The sequence below is a fragment of the Dama dama genome, chromosome 19 (assembly GCF_033118175.1).
Source record: "Dama dama isolate Ldn47 chromosome 19, ASM3311817v1, whole genome shotgun sequence".
Classification (NCBI taxonomy): domain Eukaryota; kingdom Metazoa; phylum Chordata; class Mammalia; order Artiodactyla; family Cervidae; genus Dama; species Dama dama.
The window spans coordinates 15,035,695-15,043,969 of record NC_083699.1 but is presented as its reverse complement, the minus strand read 5'-3'; the positions used below and the strand labels follow the sequence as shown (position 1 = coordinate 15,043,969).

General features: G+C 38.4%; 1 non-coding gene across 1 annotated transcript; it reads left to right on the top strand.

Annotated features, from left to right (window-relative positions):
* The first annotated feature begins 4,103 nt into the window (after positions 1 to 4,103).
* LOC133074323 (small nucleolar RNA U13) lies at positions 4,104 to 4,208 on the top strand. Its single transcript, XR_009697167.1, has one exon. It is a non-coding gene; the product is annotated as a small nucleolar RNA U13 (small nucleolar RNA).
* Positions 4,209 to 8,275: the final 4,067 nt, after the last annotated feature.

The following is an 8,275-nucleotide window of genomic DNA, read 5'->3' as shown; positions in this document are numbered from 1 at the left end:
AACTGTTGCTTCTTGATCTGCATACAGATTTCTCAGGAGGCAGGTAAGGTGGTCTGGTATTCCCATCTCTTTAAGAATTTTCCACAGTTTGTTGTGATCTACACTGTCAAAGGCTTTGGTGTAGTCAATAAAGCAGAAGTAGATGTTTTTTAATTTAGTTTTTTTCATTTAAAATCTCTCATTTAGTCTAGTTTACATAGAAATTATGCATTCATCATCAGTTATTTATCCTGTCTCTTAAGAATTCTGCTTTCTTCAATCTCCTTTTCTTTTTTTTTTTTTAAAGTACTTGTTTATTTACTTATTTGGCTGTATCAGATCTTAGCGCAGGATGCAGGATTTTTTAGTTGTGACATGCACACTCTTAGTTGCAGCATGTGGGATCTAGTTCCCTGACCAGGGATCAAACCTTGGCCCCTGCTTTGGGAGGTCAGAGTCTTAGCCACTGGACCACCAGAGAAGTCTCTCAATCCCCTTTTCCAGTAGATTCATAATGAATACTATTCCCTGAGTTCTTACATGTTGATGACAGCTTGTAAAGATAAAAATTCCTTGCCTCATGTTTTCTTTCTTTGAGTATCTTAAATATATTGCTAAAGTTTCTTCAAGCATAAAGCACTGACGTTAAAAAGTTTAAAGACAATATTATTTTCTTCCCTAAGTAACTTGGACTTTTTCTCTAAGTCCCTAAAATATCTTTTTTCTTTCCCTTAAAAGTCCATGATGGTAATTCTGGGTTAGTTTTATCAGATAAACTAAATGTCCTCTCAATATTTGATTTCAATTTTCATTTTATTTCAATTTCTTATCTCAAAGAGGTTTCATCATGGTTTTCTTCTGATATTCCATATATAGATACATATATATGTATATATATATATAATCGTCTCTGCCTCTCTTTTTGCTCCTTGAATCCTCTTCATCTCTCTCTTCTTCCATTGTATTTTTAAAAATTTCCCTTCTTTTTATCTTCCATTGAGGCATTATCTTGTATTCTTTCTAATTTTGCTTTTATTTTAGTTCTTCTATTTCTTAATATTTTGCTTTAATTTTTTTTTAGTTCTGTCACCTCAGATAAATTCTAATATATTTGTCTAATCAACTTATTTGATTTCTTTGTGTCTACTAGCTTGATTTGAAATATTAGCTTTTAATCTATTTTATAGGAATTTTTTTGGACATTATTTCATCATCTGTAGGAATATTGTTTTTTTTTTTTTTCTTTAATTTTGATGGAGTTTTATTTCCATCTTTTCTGATGCTGAATTTGTATGTCAAAATCATTTAGAAAGCTCCTAAGCTTCTAGAAAGAAGATATTGTTCTGGATAGCTTTTTCAGTTTAAGTTTCTATCCAAACTTTGATAGCACTATAGCCAAACCTTATACTTTTGAGTTTTCTTGCATTGATATTTTTTCAAAGCATTCAAGAACATGTCAGGTTACATTTTGAAACCTCCTGAGTGTTCCCTCCTGCCTCCACCCCACTGTTCATCTGGATGTACCTTTTCTTTTGCCCTTGGTATCTGTGTCCTGCTAAATTTTCGATTTTATTCCCAGATGTTTCTCCTCTTTGAGCAATTTTGTCCTAGAAGGGAGTTTACTTAGAGAAGGTATATGGCCCAGACAGCCTTTTCAGTTTCTGCTACACTCCTATCACAGAAAGACATGTAATATTGACTTCAGCAAGAAAAAAAATAAAGAAAAATTAAGATATTAAAAATGTACTGATTTAGAAAAAGTCACGAAGTTCTCTGAGGCAAGGCCTTTTCCTGACTATTAGAAAACTAACAAAAATAATTTTAAAGTAAGAGAAATTCCTCAAAATTTCATGCAGAAATCACCATATATTTAACATTTTTCTTATAAGTAACAGAAACCACTTTTAACTAACTGAAACAAAAAAAGGATCATTTACCCTAAGGAAGGAGAGCTGATTCAAATAGCCTGAGAGTAGGGTGCAACCAGGCCAGGAAGTCTTCCTGCCCCAGCATTCAATTCTGCTTTAATCCTTGGGTGGGGAAGTTCCCCTGGAGAAGGAATGGCAACCCACTCCAGGTACTCTTGCCTGGAGAATCCCATGGACGGAGGAGCCTGGTGGGCTACAGTCCACGGGGTCGCAAAGAGTCGGACACGACTGAGCGGTGCTCACTTTCTTTCTTTCTTTCTTTCCGTTTTTTTCTGCTCTCTTACCACACACTAGCTTAGGCTACATCCTAGTTCACAAAGTGGAAGTATCTACTGACATCTTCTGAATTTCCATCTCCTTTGTTCCAAAAAGCAGCAGAATAGGGCTAGGAATTGTTAGTGTTAAGTCCTGAGTGTCTGCGGAGGGATTCTGATTGATCCTGAGTGTATCACTGTGACCAAGAGAGTGGGATCAGGTTGTTAGAAAAAGTGTTCTCACTGTGATCAAATGATGGCACAGGATTAAGCCTAGTGATGAGATGGAGGGGCAGGGCAAATGGAAAGATGGGTTAGTTCCTGGGAAAAGGGAGTCAAACAATAAAAATGGGTATGAAATACAGATTTCCATTTTCACCAATATTAGACGTGTATATTGCACACATGTGGTATGGCTATAAAGACTCAGGGGTTAAAAAAAAAAAAAAAACTGGTTCAAAAACTAGGAGCATGAGTAAAAACTAAGAGATCTTTTCTACTCCATCTCCAACATTATTTTTTGAAACAAAATCAAGACTGTGAGAACTAAAATTGATGCCCAGGAGGTTAGAAACAACAAAAACAACTTAAAACTAAATACCCAAGCTGAATCTTGAGTTTTAAGCAGGATGTTTGCTGAGTACTACCTTTTCAGAAGCAAATTTAGACTATCCAGTAATGTCAGAGTTATATGAGCTTCCGAAATACTTTGTTTAAATGAAAACAGACAGGTTAGTTACTGAACTTAACATAAGCAAAACTGCGTAAAATGCATATTTTGGAAGCAAATACTTTATAAGCTTAGCTACTGTCTCCACTTCAGAAAGGTTAGCTATCTGAAATAACTTTGGTCAGTGACAGTGTAACTGGCAGCAACAGTGAGAAGGTTTGAATCCTCAAAAGATGCATTTTCAGAGGAATACAAGTTTCGGATCCTAGATTCAATTTACTGTCAGCTGTCACTGAGATTTATTATATACTGTTTTACCTTTTTTTTTTCTTTCAGTTTTAGATGAACAGAGCGATAAATCCTCTTAGACATTGGAAGCAAATAATTTGAAGATAAAACTTTCAATTCTTCTGTCATATTGTTGATAAAGTCTTCTTGGGGAAGATACATACCATTCTTATGTTTAAGTATGTACGGTACCTAATTTTTAAAAACAGATTTCAAACTTAAAATACAGGTATGAATTTACACTGTGTAAAAAGTTATATGGGTTTCCCAGGTAGCTCAGTGGTAAACAATTCACCTGCAATGTGGGAGGCTTGTGTTTGATCCCTGGGTCGGGAAGATACCTTGGAGCAGGAAAATCCAGCCCAGCCCAGTTTTCATGCCTGGAAAAATCCATGGACAGAGTAGCCTGGTGGACTATAGTCTATGGAGTTGCAAAGACACAACTGAGCAACTAAACCACAACCAAATGTTATATACCTATTCCTGAGGTGGGCTCCTTATCATAAGAAAATCCTTCCAGACAATGAATTGTGTTTGTTCATTTGTGGTGAGGCAAGTTGGCACCTGCTTCTCCATTTTCAAAGACAAAGAATTATCATGCAACTGTGCTACTCCAGTGGTGCAGTACAGCTCAGTCACTCAACTGTGTCCTACTCTTTGTGACCCCATGGACTGCAGCACACCAGGCTTCCCTGTCCATCACCAGCTCCCGGAGTTTACCAAAACTCATGTCCATTGAGTCGGTGATGCCATCCAACCATCACATCCTCTATCATCCCCTTCTCCTCCTGCCTTCAATCTTTCCCAGCATCAGTCTTTTCAAATGAGTCAGGTGGCCAAAGGATTGGAGTTTCAGCTTCAACATCAGTCTTTCCAATGACACCCAGGACTGATCTCCTTTACGATGGACTGGTTGAATCTCCTTGCAGTCCAAGGGACTCTCAAGAGTCTTCTCCAACACTACAGTTAAAAAACATCAGTGGGATCCTTTTGTAGTTCATGAGCATGATGATTGGGTGTTCACGCTGCTGCGTGACATGTGCCTCCTTCCAAACCTTGTTACGACATCGGCACATTACCTGTCTGACGTGAGAAAAAAAAAAAAAAAAATCAATGGTTCGGCACTCAGCTTTCTTTATAGTCCAATACTCACATCCATATATGACTACTGGAAAAATCATAGCCTTGACTAGACAGACCTTTGTTGGCAAAGTAATGTCTCTGCTTTTTAATATGCTGTCTAGCTTGGTCATAGCTTTTCTTCCAAAGAGCAAGCATCTTTTAATTTCATGGCTGCAGTCACCATCTGCAGTGATTTTGGAACCCAAAAAAATAAAGTCTGTCACTGTTTCCATTGTTTCCCCATCTATTTCCCATGAAGTGATGGGATGATGCCATGATCTTAGTTTTCTGAATGTTGAGTTTTAATTCAACTTTTTCACTCTCCTCTTTCACTTTCATAGAGAGGCTCTTCAGTTCTTCTTCGCTTTCTGCCATAAGGGTGGTGAGATCTGCATATGTGAAGTTATTGATATTTCTCCCGGCAATCTTGATTGCTTGTGCTTCATCCAGCCCAGCATTTCACATGATGCACTCTGCATATAAGTTAAATAAGCAGGGTGACAATACACAGCCTTCACGTACTCCTTTCCCGATTTGGAACCCATCTGTTGTTCCATATCCAGTTTTAACTGTTGCTTCTTAACCTTCATACAGATTTCTCAGGAGGCCAATAAGGTAGTCTAGTATTCCCATCTCTTGAAGAATTTTCCAGCTTGTTGTGATCCACACAGTCAAAGACTTTGGCATGGTCAATAAAGCAGAAGTAGATGTTTTTCCGGAATGCTCTTGCTTTTTCTATGATCCAGCAGATGTTGGCAATTTGACCTCTGGTTCCTCTGCCTTTTCAAAATCCAGCTTGAACATCTGGAAGTTCATGGTTCACGGTTAAATTGAAGAAAGTAGGGAAAACCACTAGACCATTCAGGTATGATCTAGATCAAATCCCTTACAATTATACAGTGGAAGTGAGAAATAGATTCAAGGGAATAGATCAGAATACCTGAAGAACTATGGACAGAGGTTCATAACATTGTACAGGAGGCAGTGATCAAGACCATCCCCAAGAAAAAGAAATGCAAAAAGGCAAAATGATTGCCTGAGGAGGCCTTAGAAATAGCTGAGACAAGAAGAGAAGTGAAAGGCAAAGGAGAAAAGGAAGGATATACCCGGTTGAATGCACAATTCCAAAGATTAACAAGGAGTGATAAGAAAGCCTTCCTCAGTGATCAGTGCAAAGAAATAGAGGAAAACAATAGAATGGGAAAAACTAGAGATGTCTTCAAGAAAATGAGAGATACCAAGGGAACATTTCATGCAAAAATGGGTACAATAAAGGACAGAAATGATATGGACCTAACAGAAGCAGAAGATATTAAGAAGAGGTGGCAAGAATACACAGAAGAACTATATAAAAAAAGACCTTAATGGCCCAGATAACCTCAATGGTCTGATCACTCACCTGAAGCCAGACATCCTGGAATGTGAAGTCAAGTGGGCCTTAGGAAGAATCACTACGAACAAAGCTAGTGGAGGTGATGGAATTCCAGCTGAGCTATTTCAAATCCTAAAAGATGATGCTGTGAAAGTGCTACACTCAATATGCCAGCAAATTTGGAAAACTCAGCAGTGGTCACAGGACTGGAAAGGGTCAGTTTTAATTCCAATCCCAAAGGAAGGCAATGACAAAGAATGTTCAAACTACTGCACAATTGTACTCATCTCACATGCTAGCAAAGTAATGCTTAAAATTCTCCAAGCCAGGCTTCAACAGTATGTGAACCATGAACTTCCAGATGTTCAAGCTGGATTTGGAAAAGGCAGCAGAAACATCTTTAACCCTCTTTTATTAGACTGTGATCTCCCTCTTCAAAAGCAAGAAGTTCTCATTCTAGTTTGCTTCCCAATTCTTTGTTAATCTAGAAATCAGAAAAATATCAAGGCAGTTGCTTCTAATGCAGATGGAAAGTGAAATAGGCAAGTGAGAGGGTTTTCATCTGTTGACACAGAAAAAGAAAAATGACAGTGCTGTGAGTATTGAATATTCACATTGAATTTTTTTTTTCACGTTGAATATTGAATAAGGTTGAATTTATCCAATTTGACCATCCATTATTCTAAGGTTGTCTCTCTGGTTTTATGTTAAAATAACTTAAAAAAAAAAACTAATGATAATAATGGGTAGGAAAAAAAACTAATGATGAAAATGGGTAGAAAAATTTTTGTTTTATTTTGATATTTTAATAATGTCCTTTGACACTGGTTTGTGGGCTTCACTGGTGACTCAGACGGTAAAGCATCTGCCTGCAATGTGGGAGACCCGGGGTTCGATCCCTGGGTCGGAAAGATTCCCCTGGAGGAGGAAATGGCAACCCACTCCAGTACTCGTGCCTGGAAAATTTCCAAGGACTGAGGAGCCTGGTAGGCTACAGTCCATGGGGGTCACAAAGAGTCGTACACGACTGAGCAACTTCACTTTCTTTCACTTTTGACACTGGCAAAATAAGGTCACAAAATCACAAGGGTGGGAGCTAGTTTCCTGACATACAGGATAAACAAATCTCCCTGTGGAAGATATTTCCATTTTCCTCTCCTGTGTGTTCCACCTGTGGCCAGGGCTGATTCAGCAATTCTCAGTCTGTCACTCTGCCATGACACTGTGACCAGTCACTCTGAGAACAGACCGCAAAAAGAATTTAAATAATCATCAAAAGGGAAACAATTAAAAATACCATAGTGCTAGGGACATCATGCCGCAGTTATGAAGAATGAGGCTGATGTAAGTGAATGACAGATAGAGTCCTCCCTGACCACATATTTTATGAAAGAAGGGTGTACTGGTTATCCAGTGTATAGTCTGGGTTTGCCAGAGAAACAGAACCAATCAATATATATTCTCTAAATACACAGACAGATACATACATCTATATATCTGTATCTGTTGCTGCTGTTCAGTTGGTAAATTATGTCCGACTCTTCTGCAACCCCTTGGACTGTAGCCCACCAGGCCCCTCTGTCCATGAGATTTCCTAAGCAAGAATACTGGAGTGGGTTGCCACTTCCTTCTCCAGGAGATCTTCCCAACCCAGGGATCAAACCCATGTCTCCTGTATTGGCAGGAGGATTCTTGACCGCTGCGCCACCTGGGAAGCCCATCTGTATCTGTATCTTACATGGTAAGAGAGATTTCCTTTAAGGAATTTCCTTTAAAGAATTGGTTCACACAATTATGGAGGCTGATAAGTTCAAGATTTGAAGCTGGCAAGGGATAGACTAGAGAGAGCCTGTAGTGAAAGTTCCAGTCCAAGTCCAAAGGCCTGAAATTCAGGAGAGCAGATGGCATAGGTTCAAGTCCAAGTTAAGAGTTCAAAGGCAGGAGAAGACTGATGTCCCAGCTTGAAAACAGACAGGCAGAGAAAAAGGACTCTTTTGTACTCAGCTTTTGATTCTATTCATGCATTCAGTGGACTGGATGAAGTTCATCCACATTGGGAAGAGCAATCTGCCTTATTCAGTCTACTGATTCAGATGTTAATCTCATCCAAAAATGTTTAACCAAATATTTGGGCATCCTGTGAATTACTGACACACAGAATTAATCATCACAAGTCTACTCCTTGTCAACTTGTCACTCATGCATCTTCCTCAACTATACATACCTAAAGCCTCAAAAAAAAAAAAAGACATTAACAAGATCCTAATTCCATCTAACATGATAAAACTGTTTTGTGTACAATCAGAAATGTACTGATCCTTTCTGCAGAAGAAGTAATGCGATGTCCTTAAATGATGTTTACTCTTCTCCTTGATATCCTGTAACTTAAAGACTATGACATAAAGTCAATACAGCTATGTTACACGATTAGGGAGTACAAAGGGAAAGAAGACGAAGATACTTGCTTTATACACACACACACTCACACACATTCATAACAAAATAAGGAGGAATACTCATAACAATTGCAGTCCCTATTTCTGTAACTGGTCATGTGGTCACAGCTAGTATTTATAACTACCTTCTTCCACCATGGGCTTCCCTGGTTACTTAGATGGTAAAGAATCTGCCTGCAGTGTGGGAGACCTAGGTTAAGTCTCTG